Source organism: Vombatus ursinus, unplaced genomic scaffold (genome assembly GCF_900497805.2).
Source record: "Vombatus ursinus unplaced genomic scaffold, bare-nosed wombat genome assembly UNPS02001419.1, whole genome shotgun sequence".
Taxonomy (NCBI): Eukaryota; Metazoa; Chordata; class Mammalia; order Diprotodontia; family Vombatidae; genus Vombatus; species Vombatus ursinus.
The window spans coordinates 29955341-29974880 of NW_020941197.1; the positions used below are offsets into that span (position 1 = coordinate 29955341).

At 38.2% G+C, this 19540-nt stretch overlaps 1 protein-coding gene across 1 annotated transcript in view; it reads right to left on the bottom strand.

The window, feature by feature from the left end:
* Nucleotides 1-19540, bottom strand: part of IGSF11 (immunoglobulin superfamily member 11) — a 189020-nt gene that overhangs the window by 136208 nt on the left and 33272 nt on the right. The gene's annotated exons all lie outside the window — the stretch shown is intronic.

Here is a 19540-nt window from a genome sequence, read left to right on the forward strand (position 1 = left end):
TAAAAAGGTAAAGAATGAAAAAATAGGGAAGCAGAGAAAATATATAATTAATGCATATAATTCATACATATAAAAGTTTATGTAATTATGACATAATTTTATAATTGTTCCATAATATATAATTAGTGTCTATAATTTTATAGTGCCTATTTGTATTGCCTACATTAGTTTTACTATCTACCATACAGAATAACAAACAAAACTCTGAAATAAACTGTGAACAGAGAAAATAGGGGAAAACCCAGGAGCTAAATGGAATACTGGCACGCCAGACCATACATGGGGTCACGTAGCAATGTGGATGGAAAGGACAGTTCTTGGTCAGGGTCCATAGCCTAAAAGGTGCTCATGAAACTCCCAGAGTGGACGCAGATTCAACAGGTCTAAGAAAGACAATGGAAAGAAGATAGGGCAAATGACAGGGAGAACACACAGACTCTTCTAGACACTAGAAGTTAATGAAAAGAAAAGAGTAGAAACTAAGAGTGAAAATAGTTCTAATTTACTAAAGAGAGACAGGCAAGGAGAGAACAAGAGAACATTTATACCGATGTGAGTTCTAGTCTCCAGCTACAAATAAATTATATTCCAGGGAATCCAAGGAATTTGAACCATTCAGCCTGGGTTACACAGATAGATGTCTTTGATGACTGGGGTCACTACAAATGTGTATTTGTATATTTTAGGTCATATTACATATAGAGCAAGGCAATACTTACCATTGCTCTCTTAACTGCTAAATCTTATGGCCTTTGCCTAGTCCTTTTCCTTCCTTACCCCTTTAAAGCATCCGGCACTGTCAACCCCTCTCTCTTCTTGCTTACACTCTCCTCTCTCCTGGTTCTCCTCCTGCCTCCTCTTTCTCAGTCTCCTCTGCCGGCCCTTCCACATCAGGACGAATAACTAGAGATATACCTCAAGGCTACATCCTGAATACTCTTATCCTTTCACATTCCCTAATTTTTGTGCTCTCATCAGCACCCACAGGTTTAGTTATTATCTCTATGCATATGAGCTTCCTTAAGTACATGTCTAACCATGTCACTTCCCTACTCAAACTCCAGTAACTCCCTATCACATCTAAGATCAAATATAAATTGTCTTTTAAAACTCCTCACGACCTGGATCCAGCTTGCTTTTCTTGCCTCGTTATACATTTAGCTCACATTTCTGTACTCCACAGTCTACCCAAATCAACACTCCTGCTGTTCCTCACACATGGCGCTTCTCCTATCTCCCATCGACATGCTTTTGGACTGGCTTGTCATCTGTCCCTCAGAGAATCTCTTACTTCAAGATCCAGCTCAAATACTATTTTCTAAATGAAGCTTTTCCTGATCTCTACCACTGTCCCCCTCTCCCTAAACCACTTTGTATTGTGTATATACACGCATGTATATATCTACATGTGCTTTTAGATATACATATGTGGAAATACACATATATGTGTGCATATATATGTATATGTAGATGAGTGGATAGAGAGAGACATATGACTACCATTCACCCCACAATAAGATCCTGGAGAGCAGAGAATGCTTTTCTTTTGTCTTCGTTTGTATCCCCAGCACCTAGCTGTGCCAGGCACATAACAGGTACTTAAAAACTACTTCTTGTTTGGCTGATTGATCATTAGGAAGGTCAATAATCATGTTGTGCTCTGTTATCAATAAAGAGATTGGGCAACTGATTTTTATAAAATGAATTTGTCCTAATATTAAATTGCTCCAGACAGTTTTGCTTTTTATGTTTCTGCTTTGTTTTAAAAAATGTTACGTCTTCTTGCTGTTGTCAGAACTTCTCTGAACGACTCACAACAAGCAGAAAGGAGACATCACTGTTAGGGAAACATTGGGATTAAGCAAGGTGTTGTTTTGACTGCTGTGCCTCCTGGGAAACTCCTCCTCAGACCCCACCCTGGCTCCCTCCCCAGTGGAAATGGATTACCATACCTAGAGATACTTATCTCTAACAGAAAAGGGAAATTTGCCTGCCTGAACTGTAGACTTTGCTTTGGTTGGCTGCCGCTGAAGATACCGTGCTTCATTTTTCCTTGCCTTTGATCTGAATGAAGCTTCCTAACTTAAACCTGAACAGCTTCTGTTTTACCCCTTTTTGTCCACTTTCTCTCCCTTTAGGCAAATTACTCTGGTGACCTCAGAATCTGAGGTGAGAAAAACCTCAGAAGTCATTGAATCTGACCCACACATAACCAAAAATCACCTCTACAGTATCTTCAACAAGTAGTGATACAGTTTTCATCTGAAAACTTCCAGTGAGGGAGAAACCTCCTATCTCCTAAGGCAGACTGTTCCACTTGGGGATGTCTGAAGTCATTTCTTTACAAGTGATTAAATGCCTCTCTGCACCTTCCACCCACTGCTCCTCATTTTATCCTCTGGAGCCGAGCAGAAGTGATGTAATATCAATCAATCCATCAACAAGTACACCTACTACGTGCCAGGCACAGGACAATCACTGGGGTACAAGTACATAGAATGTATCATAGATTTAATTACCATTTCTATGCTGACAATTCTGAAATCTACCTTTGCTGCCCCAATCTCTCTGCTGACCTCCACTCTCACATCTTCAACTGCCTTTCAAATATTTCAAACTGGATGTCCAGTAGACATTTTAAACTCAGCATATCCAAAACAGAGCTCATTATCTTTTCCCCAAACCCTTCCCCAATCCCTTCTAACTTCCCTATTACTGTGGAGGGCAGTACCATGTTCCCAGTCCCTTAGGCTTACAACCTGGGAGTCATCCTGGATTCCTCACTGTCTCTCGCCCCACATCCAACCTGTTGCCAAGGCCTCTCAACTTCACCTTTGCAACACCTCTGGAATAAACTCCCTTCTCTCCTCTGACACTGCTACCTTTCTAGGGCAAGCCCTCATCCCCTCACACCTGGATTATTGCACTAGGCTGCTGGTGGGCCTGCCTGCCTCAGGTCTCTTTCCCACTCCAATCCAGCCTCCATTCAGCCACCAAAGTGATCTTCCTAAAGTGCAGGTCTGATCATGTCACCACCACCCCCTACTTAATAAACTCCAGCAGCTTCCTGTAGTTTCCAGAATCAAATACAGAATCCTCTGCCTGGCTTTCAAAACCCTTCATAACCCAGCCCCCTCTTACCTTTCCATTCTTCTTACACCTAACTGCGCACCATGTATTCTGATTCAGTGACATTGGTCTCCTGGTTGATCCACAAATAAGGCACTCTATCTCTTGACTCTGGTCATTTTATCCGACTGTCCCCGCAGTTGGAACACTCTTCCTCCTCCACTCAGACTACTAACCTTCTGGCTTCCTTTAAGTTCCAACTAAAATCCAAACTTTTGCAGGAAGCCTCTCCCAGCTCCTCTTAATTGCAGTGCCTTCTCCCTCTTAATTATTACCCACTTATCCTGTAAACAGCTTGTTTGTACAAATTTGTTTGTTGTCTCCCCCATTAAACTACAAGCTTCTTGAGGGCAGGGACTATCTTTTTGCCTCTCTTTCTATTCTCCATTGCTTAGTACAGTGCCTGGCACATAGTAGATGTTTAATAAATGTTTACTGATGACTGAATGCAAAAATCTCTATTCACAAGGAGATAACAGGCACATACGTAAGTATACAGAACATAAAGCTCCCAAATACAGATATATTCAAAGTTCAATATAAGGCAATCTGGGAGGGAAGGAATTGGAAGTTGGGAGAATAAGGAAAGGTTTCACAAAGAAGATGATGCCTGAGTTGCATCTTATAGGAAGAGAGAACGGCACTATTGATTCTTGCCTCTTTATGATGTTGAGCAATTCAAGGCAAGTCAGAAAGAATTTATTAAGCACCTACTGTGTGCCAGGCACTCTGCTAAGTGGTAGGGATACATGCTGAAGATACAATGAAACATTAGCCTTATTGGACCTTACTTTCCTCATCTGTAAAATGAGGGGATTATAACAGATAACCTCTTAGATCCCTTTCAGCTCTTTATCTATGATTCTTTTCTTTTTTTTCTTTTTCTTTTTTTTTTTTTGGCTGAGGCAATCAGGGTTAAGTGACTTGCCCAGAGTCACTGAGCTAGTAAGTATTATATGTCTAAGTTCACATTTGAACTCTGGTCCTCCTGACTCCAAGGCTGGAGCTCTATCCACTGCACCACCTAGCTGCCCTTCTATGACTCTTTTCCAGGCTTGATCTCCTCCATGCACTAGGTGTCCATTGGCCTGCCAGTAATTATCTCTATATGTCAGATTAAACAAATATTCCCTGGCCATAGCAACAATGTCATGAGGTTTGAAAAATCTAAACTAATAACCTACATGCAAACCAAACCAGATTCAGCCACAGTTAATGCTACAAACTGAAAACACAGATACATGGCTTTGTGAAGGTTCTTTGTTTTTTTGGCCTAGTCCTGTGATACACTGGTGTAGGAAATTCTTTTTAGCAATGCAGGATGATAAACATGCTACAACTTATACTTGCCCAAGGTCACATAGCCAATATGTAGGCCTCAGAGAAGAGACTCCAGTCCTCAAGTCCTACTACAGTAACTCATCAAAACATGACTTTGATCCAGCAGGTCCTACCAACCCAAAGAGATAGTCTTCGAAGTCCTAGTCTGACAGCAGAATCAAGCAATCCATCAATCACAAGTACTTAGTAAGCACCTTCTGTATACCAGATCCTGATTAGGTATTAGGGATACAAATAGAATGGATGAAACAATCCCCACGGGCAAGAAGCTTACATTCTTACAACAAATCGTACATGTGTTGTCCAAGGACTAGTCTAGCCAAGTTTGGAGAAGATCATCATCAGGTTGGCTAAACGGTGATTAATTTTGCAGGCCATGGTAACTTTTGCAGACTACCTATTAAAGTCTAGACAGTTGTATACTGCAACAATGAAAATACTTACACTGAAGAAACCACCAAAGATTCGTAAAGATTTGTTGTATAGATTTATATGTACAATGTGCCCACCTGAAGCAATCTGACTGGTCCCACAAGTCAAGTAACAAAAAGAACAATATGCTGTATATTATTTTGCTTCTTCATAAAAATCAGAATTTACAAATTATGGTTGTTTACCCTGTGCAGTCAGGTATAGAAGTGCTGACAGGAAAGAGAACATTGGTCCATCTCTGTGTGGAGGTCCTGGCACAAGGCAGTGTTACCCCTTTAGGAAACAGAAGGGAACATTGCCACTGCTTGAGCATATGGTGAGTGGGGCAGACAGTCAGTGATAGTTCTCAGCTGAAGGCTCCACATCGTTTCCCTGGTTACTGACCATTCTGGCTCTTCCCATTCTGACGTCTGTCTCTATCTCTGTCTCTCTGTGTCTCGGTCTCTGTCTTTCTGCAACCTCTGAATCTGCCTGTCATCCTACTAATTCTGATCTCGCTGGAATTTAACTTCCCAACTTCCAATTTTGCTAGCTCTGATAAAGTATTAACTCCCACTCACCATTTCTCAGGTTTTGAGCCTGTCTCCAAGTAGGACCACTGTTGTTATAACTTCATTCCTGTCTCTGGAATCCAAATTTCCTCCATATGTAGTACACGGCTGCACCATATTGCCAACGATCAATCAATCAACAAGAATTTATTAAGGACCTATTAAGTGCCAGGCAATGTGATAAGCTCTAGGAAAATACAGACGAAAATGAAATAAATCCCTGCTCACACACTTAACATTTCATCAGGGAGATGACATTTATATATAGAAGTACATGTAAAATAAATATACAGAGGTGAAAGACTCAAGAGTGTTGAATGAAATATATGCGCATTTTTTCCTTCTGAACATGGAAAATGTATATATTTGTTGTGTTTTGACTATGCAAGTTGGTAACACGGGTTTTGTTTTTCTTTTGTTCTCAATTGGGGGAAGGTAAGAAGAAGGTTCTTGCTGACTGACAAAAAAACTTTAATTTAAAAATATAAGATAGAAGAATAAAAAATAAGATAAATAAAAATTTATATCTCTGCTTCCTTCCTCTGTGTGGCACAAATGTACCCAACAGGTTTTAACTTCTAATGAGCTACGGGTAACTGACACTACATAGTAGGCACTTAATGAATGTCTGCTGAATTGAATTAGACATTTGGAAAAAATGCAGCAAGTGGTTAAGTACAGCCAGAAACAAAGCTCAATGCTGTTCTCTGACACCCTTTATAACTCAAACATGTATGTACAATGGATTCTCTTTCGGACACTGCCACTAGAGGACAAGACAAATACCCATCTTGCCATCTAATTGTGTTTTATCAGGCTTTTAAAATAAGCAGTTGTCCTGCTTTGGAGACATGATTTGACCATAGGATATAATGAGCTAAGTTATAATGGGCTTTTACTGTACTTCAGCCATGCACTGGATAAATGGCCTCTTTTGTCATTTTTGATCAGCTATACCATTTCAATTTTTTAAAATCCCTATAACTACTTCTAAACAAACCAAGAAAATCAGATAGTTTACTAATGATCTAGTACAGTTATCAACGACTTTGACCAGTCAACATAAACCAGAGGATTAAAAAAACTTCCTTGTCCTCTGTAACAAGTGATTGTTGCCTGAATTTTGGGCCTACTTCACACATCAATTCAGTCTATAAAGATGTAACATTGTATGAAGTGATGGCACAGAGCCAGTTAGTTCCACAAGAACAATGCTATAAAAGAAATTTTGGCCAAATGACATTATTGTGGAGGTCTGAACACTTTATGATAGGATTTAGTCATGATGTCATTACATTATTAGTAGGAACAACCTTGTGCAAAGTGTGCCTGTAACAGCTCCAACTCTCTACTTCATTTTCTTAAATATGAGGTCTAGGATACAGTTCTGGACATGGGTTTGAATACCAGTACTAAAATTTACTAACTATAAAGAGGTCACTTAACCTACCAGTCTCAGTTTTAACTTTTGTAAAATGGGGGTGGTAGCACCTTTGGTACCCACCTCATGAAGCCACTGTGAGGCTTAAAGGAAATAATATAAATAAAGTACCTTGCACACTTTGAACACCCACACAAATGTCAGCTATTATGTAGACACAGCATACTATCTACAAGCCTATGTAATAGTGCTATTAAGGTTTAAAATAAGTACACTCAAACACCCAAAAATAAAGAGAAAATTAAAAATACCCTCTAGTAGTAATTATTGCCATTTTTTATTTAAATTAACTAATTAATCAATATCTACTGAACACCTGTGTGCATAGGAGAATATGTAGGTATACAAAAACTCATAAAAGTCCAGAGATGATAAATTAATCGTTCAATATTAGCAATATCTGGAGGTGAGCAGAGGAGAAGCTCTCTTGATTCAAAATCCAGACCCTCCAAAAGTTCAATACAATGCCCTGGCATGGAAAATGATGAATAAGCTTCATTGATAATAGTGTGACTACGTCATGGCTGGCTGAACATTCAGTCCACAAACAGAAGGCTTCTTGTTTTCTGCACTCAACTATGGGGAAGTTTTAGCAGAAAGACTGTGGCATTCAAATGGAAATTAGTACTCTGCACTGAGAATGGACAATTAGCAATTTCTCAAACTGGCACGAAGAGATTTCTTTTATGGGGAAAATGGGCAAAGTAGGGAAAAAATTTATCAAGGTCCCCAAAATAGTTAGAAACTGCTTACATCCCATAAATGGGTATCCAAAATGATCAGTTAACAGTTTGGAAAATTTATCAGGCAATTCTTAGCTGTGTCTTTGTCTTACTGGTGTCACTTCATGCCCCGCTCCACCCCCTCATTCCCCCCCACCCTCGCCCAAAAAAAAAAAAAAAGCCTTTCAATTATCCATCTAAGAAACTAAATCTCTTACAAACTTACCCAAATTCCCCTTCAAAAAAAAAAATTCTATTATATGTAAGTTTAAACTTCAAGCCTAGGTTTTGCCAGAAATACCACATGGATACTTTCCTGGAATATTTAGCAAATAAGAACTAGACTATTTATACAAGGTTTCAAACTGGACAAAACAATCCTTTATAAACCAGATTAGCGTCTTTTGCTTCATGAGCCAACCATGTGGCAAAATACCATTGGGAGGATGGTAGAGCAAATGGTGCCCTGGGTGCCCCACACCCATAGATAGGCTGATTGATGGTTTAGTTCCCCGGCTAGCTCTAGATCTGGTCTGGGTAGGGCCTAGTCCTAGGTCATCCAGCTCAGAGGATCTCAAATGGGCCAGATTGGCCCCAGAGCCACTTGGGGAGTGAGCAAGTTGAAGACAAATCAGGATCGGGAGCCTGGACTGAAGCAGGCTTCAATTCAATAAGCATTCATTGTATACCTAGCATTTATTGTACAACTAGGTGGTGAAGGAGATAGAGCGCTGGGCCTAAGTCTGGAAGACTTGAGTTCAAATCCAGCCTCAGACACTTACTAGCCATGTGACCCTGGGCAAATCACTTAAAAAAAAAAGTTATCTGCCTCAGTTTCCCCATCTGTAAAATGGGGAAATAATAGCCCCTACCTCCCAGGGTTTTTGTAAGGTGCCTGGCATACAGTAAGCACTATATAAATGTTAGCTATTGGTCATTGACCATTACCTAGTATTTGCATAGCACTATGCTATGGAGACTGAGGGACAGATAGAAAAATGAATGGATTTAGAGCTGAAATGGATCCTCGGAGATATGAAGTTCAAAACTCTCTTTTGCTGAAGAGGAAACTGAGACCCAGAGAGGTTAAGTAATTCGTCCAAGAATATGCTGGTAGTAAATGATGAAATCAAGATTCAAATTCACATCTTCCACTTCTAAATCCAGTGTATTTGACACAGTCCTTTTCTTCAAGACACTTACAATCTAGGAATGAGATGCAACCCATAGAGAAATGCCAATAACAGAGAAAAGTACAAAAGATGGCTTTTAAGTGCCATGAACCCATGATGCTGGCACTTCTTTCAAACTGCTTTTAAATCCACCAGTGGCCCCCTTTACCTCCTGACATCAATCAAGACTTAATTGTGTCCTTTCTAACAAGACCCTCTTGGAAGGTTTCCAAGCAGGCATGTCAACTGACCTCTACATGGAACAGCAATGACCTCCCTGGCCATCCCGGTCTGTACTTGTGCCTCTGCAGCTGGCCCAAAATTGAGCTGGTTTTCGTGGACAGGGATAAAGAAACAGTACTAGCACACATACATAGAAATGAGGTTATTCAGGAATGTATATATTCTTTTAACATGGCCAATGACAGCATTTACTTTGCCTGACTATGCATATTTGTTACAAGGAATCTGTTTCTCTTTTCTTTTTTCCAATGGAATGAGGAGAAAGGGGTGAGGAGAGAAAATAGATATCTGTTCATTTAAAAAATTTACTCTTAAAAATCTTAAGTAATTAATGCTTTAATGATGAATCACCACCTTAAGTACTGACTCCCCACCCCCACCCCTTACTATGTTGTTCTTTGACTCTGCTATTCCAAAAACTATATAATTCACTGTTTCAGAACTAAACCAAGCTGTTATCTGAGGCAAAGGAGGCTAAGAATATCCTGGATAATCATGAACTAAGTTAATAAAGCTTAGAGCAAGCTCAGCATCTTAGGAAAGATTAAAGTACATGCTATGGACTGATAGTGTACTAGACACAACTATATTATCCTGGGCCAACTCTGCCTTAGGATTCCAGATACACTGGTATATAGTGACTGATCTAGTACAAGGTTTGGAGGCTTCTTTACTAGAAGCTATTCGGCAGCAAAATCCATGACTATATTACCTCTGACTTTTGAACTGTGTTCAAATCACTAGGGGACCCCCTCCCCCACCTTGATACCTTGACATCAATCACTATTTTCTGAATGATTTTGCTGCACATATCTTACCTGGAGGCTGAAAAGGGGGTGTCCAGGGCAAATCCAACAGTGTGCCAGTGTACTAGAGGCAACTAGCTGGCTCAATAGATGGAGCATTGGACATGGAATCAGGAAGACCTGAGTCCAAACCTGGCCTCAGACACTTACTAGTTGTGTGATCTTTTTGCCTCAGTCTCCTCACCTGTAAAATGAGCTGGAGAAAGAAATGGAAAACCAGCCTAGTATCTTTGCCAAGAAATTTCCAAATAGGGTCACAAAGAGTCAGACATGATTGAAACAACTGAACAACAAAGTGGAGATAATAATACCGACCTCCTGGGGTTGCTCTGAGGATAAAATGAGATAACATTTGTAAAGTGTTTTGTAGCTAAATAACAGCTAAATGTTAATTATCATTATTATTATTATTATTACCACCACTATGTTAGTAAATAATATTCTTTACTTATTTTGGCCCTTAGTACACAGCAATGGAAAAAGTCTTGCCACAATAGTATATACATACTACTACCCCCTTAGAGTCTTGCCTTGAAATCTTTGACATCATGGGAATATAACACATTACAAAGGCTGTGACATCCAAAGAGTTTGGGCACAACAATTTCAAGCTTAGAGACAGAGGAAATCAATATTAGGTATAGTGAATAGAGAGCTAGTCTCATCAGGAAAACCTGGGTTCAAGTTCTGCCTCTGACCTTTACTAGGTATGAGGCCAGGGAAAAGTCATTTAACTTCTCTTAGATTCAATTTCCTCATATTTAAAATAAAAAGGGTTAGACTAGACAGCTACTAAAGACAAATTCCATGAGCAAATGGTCCATAACCGCTATATCTCTATTTCTTCATCTACTACTCTCTCCTTAACTTCTAGAAATCTGGCGCTGCCTCTCCAGCTCTCCTGAAATAGTACTTTTGAAGGTCACCAGTGTCTTCCTAACCACCAAAATCAGAGATATTTTGAGCTGGGAAGGACCTTCAAAAGTATATACTCTGACTTCTTACAAGGTTTTTGTGAGGATCGAATGAGATAATATTTGTAAAGTGCTTACTTAGCACAGCACCTGACAGTAGTAGGCATGTAGCAGGCACTTAATACTTGCTTGTTTCATTCCCCCTCATCCCAGTATTTTTAAAACTGACACTCTGAAAGGTTGTGATTTAATTAAAGTCAGACACTATAATCAGTGACAAACCTGGGGTCTCCTGATGCTTCAGGCTAATACTCCTTTCACTATACTTAACAGCTTGAAGAAATGCATGCTTTTTGATAATAAAAGAAAAAAAAAACCCTATTTCTATCCTACTCATCCTCGGGAGTCCCACCATTTCAGCTAGAAGGAATCCCTCTATGGCTATATTTGAACTCAGGCCTTCCTGACTCCAAGTCCATAGTTAGGGCAGTTTGACTGGAAGATAAGATGGAGGGTGGGCTAACATGTAATCAATCTCAAAAAGTAGGCTGGATCCAGACTGTACAATCACAGAAAGGGCCTATGTGGACAGGAAGATAGGATGATTATGTGAGTTCAGAGGTGACAAGCAGCCAAATCCAGTGTTTTGGTTAATGTCCATCTGAAGGAAGTCTTCAATGGTATGCTGCAAATGCCTGAATTTTAGAGACATTCTGTCTAACATATTCATCAAGAATTTGGATGAAGATATAGCTGATACATCTATAAGATTTACAGATTACATAAAATTGAGATGGATATCTAGTAAGTCATGAGATTGCAGACTTTAAGCTAGACAGGACTTTATCAAGCATAACTCCTTCATTTAAAAATGAAGGTTTCTGGTCTTGCTCAGTCATTTTTCAGTTGTGCCCAACTCTTCATGACTTGGCAAACACACTGGTTTGCCATTCCCTTCTCTGGCTCATTTTACAGCTGAGGAAACTGAAACAAACAGGGTGAAGTGACTTGCCCAGGGTCACACAGCTACCAAGTGTCTGAGGTCACATCGTGGAGATGAGTCTTCCTGACTCCAGGCCTGACATTCTATCCACTGCTCCACCTAGCTGCCCTAACAGATGAGGAAACTGAAGCATAAAAAATTTAAGTGACTTCCCCAGGGTTAAAACCCTAGTGACTATCCGAGGCACAATTTGGATCTAGGTCCTCTAGACTCCAGGTCCAGAGTTCCATCTACTATACCATGTACCTGCCTCTCAAAATCCAAAAGGATCTCGAATCTGAGCCCAAGAGTCAAAAGATTAAGTTTAACAGAATGACTATAATGTCAGGTACCTGAGTACACAAAATCAGATACATAAGTACAATGTGGTGTAGACATGGCTAGAAAATATTTCATGTCAAATATGCCTGGGAGTTTCATTGAGCTCCCATTAAAAAGTGAGTCGACAGTTTGATGTAACAGGCAAAAAAAAAAAAAAAAGGGAATGTGTTCCTGGGCTACATTCAAAGAAGTACACAATACAACCTGCTGGTGCTCTACCCAAAGGAATGTAAATTTTGATAGGAAACCTCACAAGATATCTTATATTGGGGTTTATGGGCTAGATTTCTTTCTTAAGGACTGTGCCTTAAATCCAAATCACTCTGCCTCTCATCGATTGGCCAACAATAGGTCCCAGGTCAAGCCTCTTTTGGTCTTTGGGCTCAGATGGCTCAGAGTAAATATAAATAGCAATTGTTTCAATTTTGACCAGAAACCCTGAGGGTCTTCCCCTCCCAGATTGATTTTTTTTGAGTAGGTAAAAGAGGTCATTCTTTGCCTCATTTCTTCTTACTTAGCCTTAACCAATGAATGGGCATTGCCTCAGACAAAATGAGACCCGAGAAAGACCTCAGTTTAAAAAGACCGAGGTCTCCCACTGCAGGGGGGCCATCTCCAATTGCCCTGATCTGACCCAGATGGCTCCAGAGGAGAGAGGGGAGGCTGGTAACTCTGCACAGCCCTCCCTCACTTAAATCCAATTCACTTTCCATGTCATGACAACATCGTCCTAATGTCTTGGTCCTCTTTGAGAACAAGAGACAAACAACAACAATAACAATAACCCAGAATGAGAATTGTTTCAATTCCACTACACTCTGCCCTGGTCAGACCACACGATAGACCCAGTCCCCTCTCTCAAAATTACAATCTAGAATTGGAATGCAGCACATAGAAACCTAGAGTTCTCTGTCACAATTCTGCATACCATATTTTAGATGGGCACTGAGGAACTGAAACACATTCAGAGGAGGGTGACCAGGATGGCAAGGAGATTTGAAGTTATGCTATATGAGGACTACCCGAAGAAGCTGAGGATGCATGCTCAGCCTAGAGAAAAGATAGGAAAAGGGAGGAGGGGAGATGATCACTCTCTTGAAATATGTGAAGGATTGTCATGACAAAGGATTAGACTTTGGCTCCAGAAGCCAGAACTATGACTAGTAGATTGCAGTTACAAATTAAATATAGGTAAATTTCAGCTCGACATATGAAAAAATTTCCCAACTATTGAAGCTACTGGAATGTTCCAAGAAGTGATGAGTTCCTTGTCTCTAGATATCTTCAAAGGCTGGAAAACACCTTGTCACAAATGTTATAAAAGGATTTTATCTTTCATAATAATTTCATAATATGGTTATCCCTTCTACATAGTGGGGGTTAAGGGTATAGCACTACCAAAGATCTGGAAAATCCACATAAAAATTTTTGGTGCCAGAGAAGTCTGAAATTTTTTTCTTTTTTTTTATGGAGTATTTACAGTATCTTATTGTAAAATCTGGGTTAAGTGTTTTTCTGTGGTATCTGCTGGACTTTGCAGCTGTCGCAAAACTTTCAAAAAAATTCCCATTTAATTTCTTTTGCTGACCCACAATACATTGAAACCACCATGGGGAAAGTCACAATGTGGAAGGGATAACTGTGTATCTTTCATGCAGTTTGGTTTAGGAATGCTAATATATTGTAGGATTTAATGACCACTAAGGTCACTCCAAATTTGAAAGGCTGGGGAGAGGTGGAACACAAGAGCCATCTTTGGAAGTATAAAGGGCTGTCAGAGGGAAGAAGAATTACATTTCTTCTACTTGGCCCCTGAGGGCAGAACTGGAAGGAATGAATGGTAATTACATAAAGATAATTTAGACTTTATCTAAGAAAAAACTTCCTAACAATTATAACTATCTAGAAGTAGACTAGACTGGTTCCCCTCACTAGAGACCTTCAGGCAAAGATGAATAATCATCTCTTGGGCATGCTACAGAGGCACTCTGGTTCCTATTCAGGTATGGGACCAGATGACTTCTGAGGTGCCTTTCATTCAGAGATTTAATGATTCTGTGAATATAAGACATGGAAGGGTTCTGTAAAAGGTGTAGCCCAATCAGCCTCTTTCTGACCAAGAAATCTTTCTATAACATGCCCAATACATGTCTTCAAACCACCATTTGAAGACCCCCAATGAGGAGAATTTCACTCTTGAACAGCTCTTATAAGGGAATCTCCCCTTACTTCAAGCTTCAGTTTGTCTCTTTTGCAACAGCTATTGCATGAAGAAATGCCAAGGCCAATGAAGGGAAGAATTTAATCCTTCTCCCTTTCAATGACTTGAAGAAAATTAGCTTGTGCCCCACCCAAGTCTCCTTTTCTCCAGACTAAACAGGACCAGTTTGGTCAATCATCCTCCTATGGCCTATTCTCTGATTTTTTTTCCCCATATTGTTTGTTCTCTTCTGATTGTGTTCCAGCTTCAACTGATCTATCCACAGACATCCACACACAGCCGACTGTGTGACAGGGACTGCACTAAGCACTGGGAATGCAAAAAAGTGGCAAAAGACAGTCCCTGACCTCAAGGAGCTTAAAATCTAATAGAGGAGACAACATACAGACAAATATATTCAAAGTAAGCTATACATAGGATAAATAGAAAATAATTAAAGAAGGGAAGATGCTAGAATTAAGATAAGTTGGAAAAGACTTCCTTTTTTCAGCTGGGACTTAAAGGAAGTCAGGGAGATCAGTAGTCAAAATAGAAGAGAGATGATCCCAGTCATGGGAGACAATTCTAGAAAATGCCTAGAGCCAAGATGGAGCATAATGTTTGTTGAACAACCAGGAAGCCAGTGTCACTGGATTAAAAAGTACATGTTAGAATGTGAGGTATTAGTAGACTGGAAAGATAGGACGGGCTAGGTGGTGAAGGGCTTGTCTTGTGCTTGTGATTTTCCTAAAATGTGGTATCCATAACAGAACACAACAGATATAGCCCTGACCAGGGCACAGCACAGGCAAACTATTATCTCCTCTATTAATGTACGCTCTATTAATGTACCCTCATATGTCATGCACTTTTTTGGATTCTATGTCAGACTGCTGATACATACTTACCTTGAAATTCACTGTAATCCACAGATCTATTTCACTACCACTATTTCCTAGCCAGTATCCACCATTCTCTACTTCTGAAGGTTTTTTTTAATACAAATGTAAAACTGATTTCAATTCAACAAATGTTTATTAAGTACCTACTACATGTAAAAGCATTGTGGTATTCACTGAAGACACAAAAACAAGGAAACAGGCATTGCCTTCAGAGTTGCCATCTCCTGAAGGGATATAACACATAAACAGATAAATATAAACAATCAGGAGAGGGAGGGCACTAACTGCTGGGCTGGGATCTAGAAAGGTTTTCCCTAGGAGGTGATAACTGCGCTGAACCCTAAAAGATACTAAGATTATGAGATGTAAAGGTCAGAAAAGAGTGGCATTTTAGACAGGGAGGGAGGGGGAAACAGAAATTTCATTTCATTCAATTTGACCCATCACTCTATGTGTCAGGACTTTTTAAAGGATCCTGATTCTATCAACCAAGGTGTTAGTGATCTCTCTCAGCTTTGTACCATCTGCAAATCTGACTACCATATCATCTATGCCTTCATCCTAGTCACTGAAAAAAAACACTGAACTCACATGGCCTTTGTTATTTACGGATGTCTGTGTACCCATCTCATTTCTCCTGACAGACTATCAGTATGTTGAAGTTTTATTTTTGTATCCCCCACAGCACACAGTAGGTATTCAAAACAAATCATTTGATTGAATAAATGAACCTCTTAATTCCATTCCAATATTAAGAGCCCTTGCCTTACTTCCACAAGCAGGGACATAACTAAACCAATGGTAGCTGCTATATAACATGCCTGCGAACACAGAGAAACCCTGTGTCTTCTGACTCCCAATACCCCCAAAATACTTCCACTGTAATCCAAAAATTAAAACTAGGGTATGGTGCTAGAGGGACACTGGGATATCTGAAAACAATCCTATTATTCCATATAGTCATAAGTTACATAATACATGCAGCTCTGAAAACTTGGTCATCCAGAAGCTAATGAAGCACCATCTGATCAGAGATCAACCAGACAGTCAAAAAGAGGGGTGAAGAATGACAATTCCCCAATCTAGCCATAGTCATTATAATGGTAGAACCCAACCATGAGCAATGTATATATCTCCAATTGTTTAGTCTGTTTTTATTTCTGGAGTATTTATAGTTTTATAAAATAAAACGTTGATAAGTGGACTCCCAAATATATTATATAATCTATAGTTATTTTTAATGGAATTTCCCTTTCTATCACTTGCTGATAGTCTCTGTTGATGATACGTAGAAGAGTCGATGATATGTGGGTTTATTTTATATCCTATTTTTGCTGAGTTATTGTTTGAATTAATCGGTAATTGAATCTCTACAGTGAACTAAGTAGACTATGACAGCACCTGTAAAGGTGATCATTTTGTTTTCTTTTTGCCTATGCTTATTTCCTAAATTTTTTAAAATTGACTTTAGCATTTCTAGAGCTACAATGAACAATAATGGTAATGATAACCATCCTTTCCTTACCTATGATCTTATTGGAAAGGCCTCTAGTATTTCTTAATTATATCTAATATTTACTCATAGAGTTAGATAAATACAATTTACTGGATTAAGGAAAGATCAATCAATTTATTCCTATGCTTTTTAATTTTTAACAAAAATGAATGATTTATTTTTCATATGCTTTTTCTGCACCTAATAATATGAAATACAGTTTTTATTATTTTCATTATTAATATATTTTGATTACAGCTTTCCTAATGTTGACATAACCCTGCATTCCTGTTATAAATAAAACTTGGTCATAATATAGAAGCCTTTAATATGTTAGTAGAGTCTCTTTGCTAATATTTTTAAATAATTTGCATCAATATTCATATAAGGAAATTGGACTACAGTTTTCTTTCTCAGTTTTGTCTCTATCCACTTTAGATATCTAGATTATATATCTGTCATAGAAAGAATTTGTTAGGATCTCATCCTTTCCAGTTTTTTGGAAAGAGTTTATATAATATTAAAATTAACTGTTCTATGAATGTTTTGATAGAACTTACTTTTCAATCCATCTGGTCCTGGAGGTTGTTTTTCCCCTTCCAGAGTTGAAGTGTTGTTTGTTTTTTTTTAATGGCTTGTTCAATTTATTTTTCTGAAATGAGTTATTTAAATTCTATCCCTTGCTATTAATATGGATATTTTGGTTTTTATAAGTATTTATTCATTTCATTTAAGATCTCACAGTCTCTTGGCATATAATTTGGCAGAATCATTTCTAATACTTTCCTTTTATTTCCTCTTCATTTGTTGTGAATTCTTTATTTTTAATTTTGGCATTATGGTTTTCCTTTCTCTCTTTTTAAATCACATTAGATAACAGTTTGCATATTTTATTGGAAGGTTTTAAAATACTCCTAGTTTTATTTATCAATTAAATGGGGTTTTTTTGCTTTCAATTTTGATGTCTTCTTTGATTTTCAGAATTTCTACTCTGTTGTTTAATTTTGGTTTTTTTCATTTGTTGCTTTTTTAATTTGCTTTTTTAAGTTGCATATGCAATTCATCGATCTGTTCTTTCTGTCTTTTGTTGACAAACATGTTTAAAGATATAAACTTTCTGTTCAGGATAGTTTTAACAATATCACAGAAATGTGGGTATGTTGTCTTGTTGTTATATTCTCTGGTGAAATAATCTATAGTTGTCATGATTTGTTCTTTGACCTGCCAATTCTTTACGATTAATCCTCTCTTCAAAAGCTTTTAATTGATAATATATGAATTGTATTTGAGTCAATAAAGATTATATTTAATATTTCTGCTTTTCTGCATCTGCTGATAAGATTGTTAATGCTTGAGCACATGGTTAATTTCTACAAAGGTGCTGAGAAGTATGGATATACTTTTCTATCCACATTCAGTAATCACCAGAGATTTCTCATATCTAACTTTTCTAAAATTCTATTCAGGTCCTTAACTTCTTTCTTGTTTAATTAGTGTTAGATCTGTTTAAGTCTAAAATTACTAGAGTTTTGCTGCATATTTTCTCCATGTGAACTTTTCCTCTAAGTATTTGCATTCTGTGTTATTCAGAGTATCTATATTAAATATTGATATAATTTCAGTCTATGGTTCATTCAAGCATACAATACCGTTTCCCTGTTTATTTCTTTTAACTGTCTGTTTTTACTGTTGCATTTTCTGAGATCACAAATGCTATCCCTGCTTTTTTGAGTCTGCTCACAGCATAGTAAGTTGTGCTCCAGTTCCCTGTTTTAACTCTGTATGAGTCTTTATGTTTCAAGTCTGCTTCTTGCAAATAATAAATTGACGGATTCTCCTTTCTAATTCATTCTACTATCCTCTTTATTTTTTTGGTGGGGGGTAAGTTCATCCCATTCACATTTATGGTCCATCATATCCTTTTATACTTTTCCTCTCTTCATTTTCCACCACCTCTCTACAAAGAAGGTAGTGAAAGTGAAGGAATGTCATCAGTAAATAACAGAATAATCTATAACTGAAGTAATTTCCTATTCCCCTCACTCAGACCATGATCACTGGTTCTTAACCTTTCTTTCCTTTTGACTTTCCTTTCCCATTTTAATTTTGTTTTATTTGTGATTATTCCTTCTCCATCTCTACCCTCCCTCTTAACCTTCTCCTTCTCTCTACCCCTGCCAATTTCTCTGTTGAGTTTAATATACTTCTATACCAAATGTATTGCACATGTGTATGTTTGTGTGTGAGAGTGACAGAAGTTTAACCTTCACTTGCATAGTTCAACTAAGTGTAAGGTTTATGAGATGGCTACTCCCCTAGTCCTTCCCTCCATGTTAGTATGTTCTTACTTTTATTCTTCTTGAACATCTCAATTACGAGAAATAGTTTTATTCCCTTCTTTATTTCTTAACTACTGTATTACTTTTTCCCTCCTTTTTATTTCCTCTCTTAAGACCATCAAAACAGAACAAAACCACCTCTACACCCTCTAAGATACTTGAATATCAGGGTTTTGAAGGGATTCTTGTCCCTCCTCTTTCTGTTGGAATGTACATACTTCATCATAAGTTAACTCTTTCTAAATCCTCAAATGTACTTACTTTTCTAGGTTTGATTCATGTGTTCAGATTTCAAAGTATCTACTCATCCGTAATCTTTTCATCAATACTGCCTGAAAACATTCTATTCCATTGCAGGTCCATTTTTCCCCCATGGGATTATATTCAGTTTTTCAGGTTAAGTTATTCATGGTTCTAAATCTTTATCTTTTGCCTGTTGGAATATTATAGTCCAATATTGTCTCTCTTTTATGGTTATAGCTGCCAAGTCCTGTGTGATTCTTGCTGAAGTACTTGAACTATTACTTTG